The sequence below is a fragment of the Chelonoidis abingdonii genome, chromosome 1 (genome assembly GCF_003597395.2).
Source record: "Chelonoidis abingdonii isolate Lonesome George chromosome 1, CheloAbing_2.0, whole genome shotgun sequence".
NCBI classification, from domain to species: domain Eukaryota; kingdom Metazoa; phylum Chordata; order Testudines; family Testudinidae; genus Chelonoidis; species Chelonoidis abingdonii.
This window is the reverse complement of record NC_133769.1, coordinates 112,029,120-112,041,736: the sequence shown is the minus strand read 5'-3', so window position 1 is coordinate 112,041,736 and position 12,617 is coordinate 112,029,120.

Genomic DNA, 12,617 nt, shown 5'->3' with positions numbered 1-12,617 from the left:
GGATTTGGGGGCCATCGGACCAATCCCGCAAAGAGCGAAAAGGGCCAGGGGGTTTTCAGGGGGAAGCAATTTTTTTGGGGTAATTTAGTCCTGGGGGATTTTTGACTTTTAATCGGGGGGGAGGAATTTTTTTCAGTCCCCCTTTTTTTTCATTCTTTTTGCCAAACTTAAAGAGCCGGGGGGGGGGCCATTGGGGGGGGGGGGACGGGATTTCTGATTAAAAAAAAAAGGCTTCGGGGGGCCCCCCCGAAACAGATCTAGTCTGAAAGTGGGGGGGACCCCGGGATTTTTTTGGCGGGCTTAAGTGAAAAAAAGGGCGCAAGGCATTTTGCAGGGTTTTTGGCGGGAAAACAAAAGGATCGGCTTTTTCCCTTATTCTTCTCATGCTTTGCTCAAGTCCCTCCTTTACTCGGGGGTTAACTACATGGCCCCCCGGGGGCTAACTCCACCCCGTCCTACGAGGAGTTAGGGGTTCGAAATTCATTAGCTTTTATTTTGGCAGGACGTCCTGGACGGGCCTTGAGGAGGTGGGGGGGGACATATACCTACGGGGTGCATCCCTTTTTTTTCCCCCAGCCAAATTGGTTTTAGGGGGGGAGGGCAGGAGCAAAACCCCAATTCTTGTTTTTAAACCTCAACGTTCACAAGCCGGGGAAAAGGCGGCTTTCCTTCCTCAAGTCCAGGTGCACCACACGACAACAAAAACTATGACGAAACCCTGCTATGTTATGACAAAGAACCAAGTGAATGGTTCGCCGTTGATAAAATTGGGGGCTAATGGAGGGGGGGGGACCTCTTCCGGCTTTTTACTATTTTTCTTTCCTGGGGGGCGGGCGGTTTTTTTTTTTACCTTGTGGAAAACTTTTTGATTTTCAACGCCCCCGCCTTTTTCCAGTGGATTTGGCATTAGGAACAACAGGAAAGGGGGGGGACAAGAGTGACGAGGTGAAAAACCTCTAATTTGCAACCTTATTCATTTTTCGGTCAGCATATTGGCTGGAAGTTCCAACACGCAACGCTGATGGCCTCTCATGCCAACACTGACCTCTCGTCCCGAATAGCCCAACCCGCTTTGGTGTTGAGCAGGGGGGGAACCTTCCATTTAGTGGTGCGGGTCCAGTTACTCGTCTGTGAAAGTTCAATTGCATACAAGCATGCATCTCCCATTTAAATATCGAGTGGTGTCAGGGCGTATTCAGGCCATTAATTACATCAAATGAGATGGTTGATCTAAGCATGCAAGAAGCAAGACACCATAGCCTTGAGTCAATCCGCTGCACTCCATTAAGACCCGGTACCGAGGGTCTTAAGGCTGACAGTTCTTTGTTTAAGATAAACAGATAACCCCGGAATAGCGCAGCACTGATCCCGAACGTGTAGAATCCAAGCATCCATCTCGCACTCCCCATTCTCAATCCGCGCCCGATGCTCTCTAACCCCATGCCTCTCAGATCAGATCATGGACGCTGCGGGCTAATACATGATAACCTATCCTCAATAAGCTTTTCTATTTCTTGACAGGTTTAGTTGCATTAGTTATAGCATCTTGTAACTTCCAAATTTCTTCCCGCAGACACCCAAATCGCCAAAACCGTACAATTGATTGGAAAAATGTCGACTCTTCGACAGCCGTGCGGCTTGCGAAATGTTAGAGACCTAAGGGTTAACATAGAGGATCAAGTGTTCCACTTTGAGCGTAAATCGAAGTAACCATTATGCTCATCTATCTGACCTGCACAAACAAACGCCATCATTCCATTGGCCGATCTCGGCATTCCGGTATCAAACCCCAGTACCTATGTCTGTGTGCGGAGCTAGTTGGGATTCTCAATATCGGGTTTAAACGCAAGTGGCAGAGAACAAGTCCAGCAACCGTCAACACCACGAACCCCACCTCAAAGAAGGCACAACCCTCCCAGATCCCTTCCAACTGGCTCATAGGAGGAATGTCCGGCCTCCGCGCCACCCCTAATTATTTAGAATGAGAGGTTCAATCAGGCAAGCCCCTTACCTTCACAAGCTGCTGCGATGTGGGAAACTCACCAGCCAACACGCCAGGGATAGATCCTCGATTTCAGTTATCCTGCCCACCCCAGGATTCTAAAGTCCCTATTCAAACCCCAGGGGTAGGCATAAGAATTATCACGCGAATTCTTGTCGATTACAAAGTTCGATCCGGTCCCCCCAAACCCCCGGAGGCCCCCCATGGGTGGGACCTGGATTAAGTAAGAACACGTAATGATAGGCGGGTAGCCCATAGGGTCCCTCGCGGGTCCCTCAATCACCCCTTTTCTCCTCCTTCACCTCCTCCCAATGCTGCGACGTTTTATGATGTCCAGGCTCTCATTACCTTCTCAGCAGACAACCCGTGCAACATGTCAGGCACGACCCGGATTGAAGTGCATATCTACATCTTCTGCACTTGCAGTGTCATTGAGGACGAACCTATGCTTAATATCGCACCCGAAATCAAAAAACTTCCCTCATCTCTCATCCCCCTGCACGTCGGTCCGACTGCTTACCGAGAAGCCCCCACTGGAGTGAGAGTACCCAGGGAACCAATCAACTCTAGCTGAATTGACAACCACACACAGTCCAATGGTTGCTTTCTACGCTACGTATATCTTGCACCCCCATCCAGTTCGTGCATTGTCCGACCTTTGTATGGAGCGCTCGTTTTGAGCGTTCTGTATATGTATGTGGTTCAAATGGTGCAATATGAACCACACGGGCTCCGCAATGTTCCGATTCGATAGTCACTCGAAAATAGGCCCCCAGGGCACACACCTTTGTCAGCACATAAAACTTGTCCGATGGATAACTCCAGTTGATAGAAACAGAGCATAGTAGGCCGTGTGAACGCTGAACATGGAGGATGGGGCCGTTTACCAGTAATTTGCAGCTATACGTGAAAAACTTATCTTCAAGACGCCCGAGCACAGAATCAATTTAGGATCTCGCCGAGCGTGAGGAAAGATGCAATCTTGCTTTGCAGTCTCCATTTTGCTGTAAATTTCATGATGACAACAGAGAACTTTCTGGTTCCCTCCCGCCGCCTCCCTCTAGGGCAAAACCTCATCTTGACTGCAGATAAGCTTCTCTTACCCCAATCCTTTTCCAGGAATTGGTGGCTTCCATTCTGTTGTTATTGATCGACTTGGACGACCACTTTCACCCTTCCAAGGACACTAGGGGAGTGATTAAGAACTGGTTCAGAGGCAAGCAATATCGCCCTGAACCTACCCCAGAGAAGAGAAAGCGCGAGACCCAGAGAACAATACCAGCAATTTGCCACAACACCTAAGTGCTTTATACAATCTGGCCCAAGTTCTGCTTGCTCCCCTTGTTCTCTTTTGGGTGTATGTGGTTCAAAAGGCAAAGAAACCAGTGATGTTCCATTGTGTCACGGAAAAAGGCCCCCAGGGCACACACCTTTGCAGCACATAACTGTGCCATGGAAACTCCAGTTGGAGGAGGGTGGAACTGGAGGATTTGGAGGCCTATCAGTAGATTGCAGCTATACGGATTCATCTTCAAAACCACCAGCACAGAGAGGGGAGCGTGAGGAAATGCAACTTTTGCTATTTTGCTAAAAGCAGATGGAGAACTTCTGGTTCCCTCCCGCCCCTCTGGCCTCAGAGAGTTCTCTTCCTTCTTGCTCCTCCATCTGTGTATGTGAGGACACCACTTCACCCAACAGGAGGGTGAAGAGAGAAGGCCCTGTGTTCTCTGTTTCTCTCCTGTTGGAAGACCTTGGTGTGCAGCTTTTTGTCCTGCTTTTGATGTGACAGCAGGAGTGGAGAGCTTACACATGCCCTCAGACATTTTGCAAAGCCTGAGGGGAAAAGAAGAATAAAGCTTTGACAGCTCATCCTGATGAACCATGGCTTAGGGAAAGAGAATAGGGAAGAATTTTAAAAAATAAATAAATTACCTCTCACACACACACATTCCACACATCATAAAACCCTAAAGCAAAATTTGAAACTCATGATTCTAAATGTATGTTTTAGTATGAGCTCCATGCATTTCTATTCAGTGTCAGGATCCCAGTGTCACTATGCTTTGTTGCTCAAGGTAGAATACACAATTTATTCTAGATTATAGGGTTTCATAGGGTCCAAACAGTGATTTCCCATGTACACACACTGAGTGAAATCCTGGTCTTGGTGAAGTGCGCACTTTGAGTTACAAATCGGATCACCATCTGCAGCACTTGTAAGCCATACTATCTTTAATATGAAAAAAAAAACAAAACCCACAGTTTTGTAGGGTCCAGAAATCACACATGGACACCAGAGAACAGTGTTGATGCTGTGCCTCATGTATTATGCTACTGTACTCCAGAAACTTTGCAAAAACCACCAGCAATGGATTGTTTGCTTCTGGCCCACAGCCAGACAGAAACTGCAATGCCATGGGGAAACAATAAAATGGTGCTGTGTGAATAAACATAAAGGACAACATTCTTCAGCCATGAAGTGTTTCCCCCAGAGCTCTTTCCACTCAACCTTTGTGTACATAGATAGATGCATGGATAAATAAATCTTTCTCTCTCCTGCAAGTTGGTGTTTGACAGCTTGGTGGGCTGGGGATTGGGCTTGAACTGGTGCAGATGTGTGCATCTATCATATTGTTCTTTCTATTTTATTTATTTTTAATAGCTCAGAATCCTTCAAACACAGATCCTTGAGGCCGCTCCATTCTTTATCCAACTTCTTGGCATTTGTATGGTGCCTATTATTATTAAATATCAACACTGCAGTAGAGCCTGAAAGCCCCAGTCAGGATCTAGGCTCCGGTGTGGTAGGTCCTATATAAATACACAAGGAGATACAGTCCCTCCCTCCCTATATTGCCTCAGTAAATAGACATATGTGTCTCCTCTTCCTCAGTATGTTTGCTTAAATGCAGACAAATAGAGAATATGTCATGTTCAGACACAGTGGCACATCCAGATCCTCATTTATGCATATAGGGTCCGATCCAACTCCCAGTGCAGTCTTTGGGAGTCTTCCAATTAACTTTAATTCCAGTTGGGTCAGGCCCATATGAAGCAGCATGTGCAAACAGGTACTTCAATGCACATGCTTATTTGTTTGAGCAGTGACCTGCACACAAGGGGGTCCACCTGTATTTTGAATGTGGAGTTTAGAAACTAAGGAGTTGTTTTTTGTTTTTTTAAATCTAGCTCATACTGGGTATGTCATAAGTAGATAGGTAAGGGTTAATTTTCTTTTGCCTGTAAAGGGTGAACAAAGGGAACCAAACACCTGACCAGAGGACCAATCAGAGAACTGGATTTTTTAAAAGTCAGGGGAGGGAATTGTGTACTCTAGGTCTTTTGTTTCTCCCAGCTATGGAGGAAACAACTTTCCTGCTAACTCCTATTTCTTTCTAATTTCTCCTACAAAGTGTAAGTACAAAGGCAACAAGGCAAATAGGCTGTTATATGCTTTGTGTTGTATTTACATGTGTGTTGATGTGCTGGACTGGTTTAATTTGGCTATCTTTTAAATCAGACTGTTTATTCATATTTTCTTATAAGCAAGAGCCTGTATTGATCTCTTAATGCAGTAATATTGTTTTGTATTTTCTTTCTTTTTATATAAAGTTCTTTTTTAAAACCTGGCTGAGGTTTTTGGGGTTTCTCCGGTGAGGCTACAGGAAGGGGGGGTGGAAAATCTCTTTATATTAGCTTTACTAGATTTGAATGCATCGCCTCAAGGGGAGGGTGATTTCCCTCTTTGTTTTGCCTTCAAGGAGTTAAGTACTGCATCGCCCAGGCTCACCCAGGGAAAAGGGAGGGGGAAGCGGGGGAGCAGATAACGAGGAGACAAGGGGGAAGAGCTTGTTTTCCCGTTGAGATAGGGAGACCCAGGGGTTCTGGGTCTTGGGGGTCCCCCAGGGAAAGGTTGGGGTGACTCGGGGTAACTAGGAACCCTAAATAGTCCTAGTTGGTGGCAGCAAGATAAAATCCAAGCTGGTAGTGAGCTTGGGGAAGGTTCAGATAAACACTCAGATGTTGAACTCTAAGTCCAAATTTGAGACAGACGTTTATTACAGGGTAAAAATAGCAACTCTTATTTAATGGGTATTGGGAAATGTATTCACTTGAAATATAACCTATATATTTGTGGATGCAGGCATCAGATGAAAATGCTAACAGCTATTTTGGGCAAACTATGCTGGATAGTTGTGCTGAAGATGATGTAAATGTATTAGGATGTTCAAGGCTACTGTTGACAGACATATGTTAATCATGCTTTGCAGACCCTGTAACAAGATCCTTTTTCCAGGTGTCATTTTCCCCTATATATGTGTGTGTGCGTGTATGTGTGCGTGTACATATGATTTTTAAAATAATTTTGATCTAATGATTAGCATTTGTCATATGGAATATGCAGTTCTACGGAGACTGAATAAGCTTTTGGAAATATTTAAAAGCACTTGTCTAATTTATAACTCTAGTGGCATGGCTTGGGATCTGGCAAACATATTACTACTGCTCACCTGTAGGGCTGTTGGTTTTTTATGAGCACTTCATTGATGATAATGATTCAAATTCTTGTGCTGCCTGATTTGACTGGCTGGCTTAGGGTGACCAGATGTCCCAATTTTTGGGTCTTTTTCTTATGTAGGCTCCTATTAACCCCCACCCCATCCCGATTTTTCACACTTGCTCTCTGGTCACCCTGGGATGGCTCGAGGGTTTGAAATGATACTGAGCCTTTCATGCCTAGATCATCATTTCACTCTTGCCCAGGCTGACCAAAGGTTGTTTCCATCTGAAGTCTAGTGGACAACCTGTGTAGAATGAGTTTATGGTGTTGATCCAGCAGACAGCATCCATCACAATTAGCAGCCTTGTTAGCCCTTGCAGCAGAGAAACTCATGACTCTGGGACATGAAGACTATACTACCTGTTCACCCTTAGGTAAATTATGATGCAGAATTAAAAATAATGTCCCAGGTTTTGACTAATTTTTATTATTTCAAATCCAAATGAGGAAACAGAAGCAAACCTGATTAGTCAGTGCTGGTTTGCAGATTCCATTTCTCTTTAGTTTAAAACAATTTAGCATAGGTGACAAGCCATACATGCTTAAAGACTGGGTGTCTTCTACACTATTGTTTAGATTTGTCTGGCATACAAAGCAATAGAACTAAATGAACTATTTACAATGAATTTTCCCAATTTTTCAGTTTCTATATCAGGAGTCGGCAACCTTTGGCAGACGGCTTGCCAGGGTAAGTACCCTGGCGGGCCGGGCCTGTTTGTTTACCTGCCGCGTCCGCAGGTTCGTCCAATCATGGCTCCCATTGGCCATGGTTCACCACTCCAGGAAAATGGGAGCAGCGGGAAGCGGCGGCCAGAACATCCCTTGGCCCACGCCACTTCCTGCAGCCCCATTGGCCTGGAGCAATGAACCGTGGCCAGTGGGAGCCGCAATCAGCCGAACCTGCGGACGCAGCAGGTAAACAAACTGGCCCAGCCCACCAGGGTGCTTACCCTGGCGAGCCGCATGCCAGAGGATGCCAACCCCTGTTCTATATTGTCCAAAGTTGATTTTTTTAATATATTTTTATTACTTCTATGAATAATTCTAACTGCAGTTTATTTTCAAGTCGATTGAGATGATTCAGTACTGAAAATTTCACACTTGACCTCTGTCTGTTAGATTTGATTGGAGACATAGGTCACATATTTTGTTTGACTCTTGATTGGATGAGTGTGACTCTTAAGAATCAGGTTCCAGGTGGAGAACAGTAATGATCATGAATTGCTTTTTACAGGAATAATTTTTTTATTGGTGTAAATAGTTGTTGCTTCCAGAAATATTCCTGCCAGTAAACTTGTTTACTAGTATATTCAGAGTCAACATAAAAATAGTATGAAGACAACTGAAGCAAATGTGCTAAACCTTAAATGAATATTTGTGAAAAATATTTTGTGGCATTCACTCAACTCCTTCAAAATGCAAAAATCAGCTCTGAGCTGGTTTCTCAGAAAAGTTAGGTTTGCATCAATCCAGTTCAAAAACTGTTAGTACTTTGGGAAAAACAATCACAGAATAAACTGAGCTCATTTTGCTCAAGTCGACATCTTCTGTAATCAGGGTCAGCTTTTTCTCACTCTGGCTTCCTCTCCCTGTCTAATGTATCAACAAGTGGAGCCTAGGCGTACCCAGTGAATTCCAGCTATCTTGCTCGCCAAGATACTTGACCCTTCTTGCATTGGCCCCAGGTGATGAGTGTAGGATAAGGATCTGTATAGCATAGAATACAATTCTGGTGATAAATACAACACAGGGAGAGTGTTTCTGAATCTAACCTCTCTCAGGTGAATGTAGCCCCCATGACCAGCGCATACGATGTCACATCCATTTTTGATTTTCCACTTCTTTTTGCCTAACCTCCACTAATCCATAAAGATATAGACAAGGTGCAAATAATTATGTGCAGTTCCCTGGAGTTCAAGCAGGATTTGAGCTGTCTTATGTTGCCTTCTGGATGGAGAAATTCCTACTGGCAGGCTGCATGGAATGTATGCTTAACAGTGAGTGTGAATAACTTCTTCAGTACTGAAGATGAAGTGTAGTGTTCAGAAATATGAAAGAATCATTTGTAGATATTAACAGCAGAAACTGAGTATTCAGTATTATTGAAAAGAATCCCATGCACACATGCAGATCTTCATAACAGGCTTCCATGCCAGCTGGGGGCATGAAATAGAGGAGTGCAGCCATGTGAAATCTCCTTTGCTGGAGCACAGTGAGGTGGTGAATCTGATGAATTTTGGAGGCAAGGAGGTAGCACTGGGAACTATATGAGCTCCACATTTGTCATCCCTTGTTCACCCTGCTGAGATCTGATCCAGAGTTGATGGTGAATACCTACCATGACTGCTACTGCACAGCTTTTGTGTAGACTCAAGCAGTGGCAACACACGTTCCAGAAAGAGCCGTGCTGCCTGTGGGCAAGAGACAGTTGCTATTCACGGGGACACCATTGCTTCTAAGGGTCTAGAATTGGGAGAGAGAGGGTGCAGTCCCCCTCCACTCTCCACAGCTCTTTCTCCTGCAGAGGGGATACACTCTGGAAAACTATGCCAGGTGAGCATTGAAGAATTTCTCCCTGTTTTGCAGGTTCCTGTGCATGTGAGTATGAGCTAGCTCAGTATCTTTTTCATCATCAATATTTATTATTTAATGCTTGTATTACAGTGGCACCTACTGGCACAAACCAAGATAGAGGTCCTTTTGTGCTAGACACTGGATAAACAGCTGAAGACAGTCCTTGTTCCAAAGATCTTACAACCTAAATAAACCCGATTGACAAAGGGAGGGGGAAGTGATCTCAGAAGCAAGCAGAATGAATCATGTGATGACTGGCAAACATTACGTTCTCCTTTTTTTATATTTCTGAGCAGGATATTGTTAGGAGAACATGAGCTGATTGGAAGGTGTAGATGTGCAGACTCACCCCTGCGACGCCTCCTGCTGGTTGTCCTCGGGAATTAGCTAACTTCCAGCCCGGAGCTCCCTCTGCAGGCTGGTGATCTGCCTGTTCTCTTGGCCCCTGTGGCCCCTGGACCCCGGTGCCCTTTAAACTGGGGTGCTGCCCCCTGGCAGTATGCTACCAATCTGGGTCTCCCCTCCCTGAGGAACCCCCAACCCACTATCCCCACTTTGCCTCAGTTTTGGCTACTGTCCAGTCTCCAGCTAGCCCCCATTTACTGAGGCAGACTGCAGTATCAGCCACTCATCATAGGCAATGGGGTTTGGACCTGCTGCCTCTGCCTATCCATGGGCTGCCCCTTTGCAACCTCAGTACCCAGATGGCCTTACCCTAGGCCTGCAGCCTGGGGTGGTTTCCAGGCCAGAGCTCCCCAGCTCCTCTGCCTTCCCCCTACCCTGCTCCACCTTGGGCTCCTAGGTAGACTCCCCAGCAGCCAAGCCCTTCTCCCTCTAAAGGCAGAGAGAGACTGTTTGCTCTTGGCTTCCCTGGCCTTTTCATACAGGCCAGCTGTTGCCTGATTAGGGTGTGGCCCAGCTGCAGACGCTTCCCCAATCAGCCCAGTTTGTCGAGCTGCAGCTTTTAAGCCCTTCTTGCCCCAGCCACAGCACTCTCCTGGGCTGTTTTAAGCCCCAAAGGGCAGAAGCGGGTAACCACCCCACTACACACCTCCCCCCCTCAAAACCCGCACCCCGGGGTATCAAGGGGCCTTCTGGCCTGTGCGGCCCAGAAGTGTCCCACCAGCCGCACCTACCTCTCCTCAGTTTCCTTTAATTTTAAAGCCAGGTCCTCCTTCTCCTGGCAGGCTTTTTGGAGTGCTGCCTCCATCATCTGATGGGCCTGCTCCGTGGCCTCTAGCTGTACGTCAGGTCAGCCGCCCCCTGACCCACCATCCTCAGGGTCTGGGTCCATTTGGTGGCCTGATCATGGACCACTTGGGTCCCATCCTCTTCCTGGGCCCACTCGGTCTGGGTCTCATCATTGGCGACAAACCCCGGGCCGGTCTGGCTTCCTGCCTCCCAGTTGCCACCACCAGCAGTTTTGGCCCTTCTGGCCTCACAGGCACCTCCTCTGGCCTCTCCTCAGTTCTTCTGAGGGGGCAGTGCTTCCTAATATGCCCAGGTACCTGGCAGCCCCAGCAGGCATCCCGCCTCCGTGCTGCGCCAGGCCTGGGCATCTTTCCTTTGTCTCTCGTTGGGCTAACCCTCCCTGGATTGCCCTGGGTCTTGTTCCTTGGGGCAGGGCACTCCCGCTCTCAGTTTCCCCTCTGCTCGCAGGCCCAATGTGCCCGCAGCCGCCTGGGTCCCTTTACCCAGCGGATGTCTTGAGGGATTTGCTGCTGTCCCAGTTTGGGGTGAGGTCTCCCACCTCCAGCCCCGTAGGGACAGTCCTGTCTCATGTGTCCTGTCTGACCACAGATGTAGCAAGCCCTTGCCATGGGCCTCCTGGCCCTTACACTCCATGGCCCCTGCCCCCAGTCTCTTCTAAACTCCCACCCAAGGAGTGTCTGTAGGACCTGCTGCTCCTTCACCAACTGGTTCACCTGCTCTTGGAGGGTCCATAGCACCTCCCGCAGTCCCTGTGGGTCATCATCCCCCTTCCGCCAGGGCACTGAGCCCTGTACCCAACTAGGGACCACACCTGGGGTCTTTCATACACAGGATCCATCGTCTCTTCTTGTCTCTCCACCTCAACGTCCAGGCAATAGTCCTGCTGTCCTCTCCTTGCCCCTTGTATCAGGGGCAGACCGCACGTGCCTGCATTCTCCACGACGTGTAGACTGTGGACTCACCCCGTGGTGTCTCCTGCTTGTCATCCTCAGGAATTAGCTCACTTCCAGCCAGCAGTGCCCTCTGCAGGCCGGTGATCCGCCTGCCTTCTTGGCCCCCGTGTCTCTCCCTGGACCCCGGTGCCCTTTAAACTGGGATGCTGCCCCCTGGCAGTACCCCACCAATCTGGGTCTCCCCTCCCTGAGGAACCCCCAACCCACTATCCCTACTTTGCCTCAGTTTTGGCTACTGCCCAGTCTCCAGCTAGCCCCCATTTACTGAGGCAGACTGCAGTATCAGCCACTCATCATAGGCAATGGGGTTTGGACCTGCTGCCTTTGCCTACCCATGGGCTGCCCCTTTGCAACCGCAGTACCCAGATGGCCTTACCCTAGGCCTGCAGCCTGGGGGGGTGGGGGTTTCCAGGCCAGAGCTCCCCAGCTCATCTACTTTCCCCGCACCCTGCTCCACCTTGGGCACCCAGGTAGACTCCCCAGCAGCCAAGCCCTTCTCCCTCTAAAGGTAGAGAGAGACAGTTTGCTCTTGGCTTCCCTGGCCTTTTTATACAGGCCAGCTGTGGCCTGATTAGAGTGTGGCCCAGCTGCAGCCGCTTCCCCAATCAGCCCAGCTTATAGAGCTGCAGCTTTTAAGCCCTTCTTGCCCCAGTCACAGCTCTCTCCTGGGCTGTTTTAAGCCCCAAAGGGCAGGAGCAGGTAACCACCCCACTACAGAAAGGCAAAAGGAAGGGAGAGGGGACACTTAAAAGGGAGATACGTGGAATAGGAGAAGAGGGAAGAAAGGAAAGCCAAGCATGGAAAGCAAAAAGAATTAAACTGAGATGAAGTGATTGGAAGGGGGAGAATTGGAACAAAAACAAGTTAGCAGGTGGATGTTCAGAGCAAAAAAAAAAAAGTTGTACTCCAACGGCCTTAGGGAATAAACAAATTTTACTTGGAGCCCATAACTGGGAACTGAAATAGGCAGTTGACCCCAACACAGTAACCACCTGCATACATGGGGAACATCCTTGTTGAAAGGTCTCACTGGAAAACTACAGTTAATAAATTATAGATGGGTGAGCCTGATGTCCCAGCTGACACGCTGGCTGGAAGCCATCCCCCCTCACTGTTCTCTTCAGTGTCTGCCTGCAGAACTATTATTTTCTAAATTCCTTTATACTGTATTGATAGGACACTTGTGAAGTTGTACTGGGTCTCTGAAATACATTTAATGTGATGGCTCCTGCTGACCATTTTCCTCTTCCTTTGCTGCTCAGCAGGAACTGACCAAACCTTCCAGAAATGTCCACTATGTTTTATTTCATTGCTC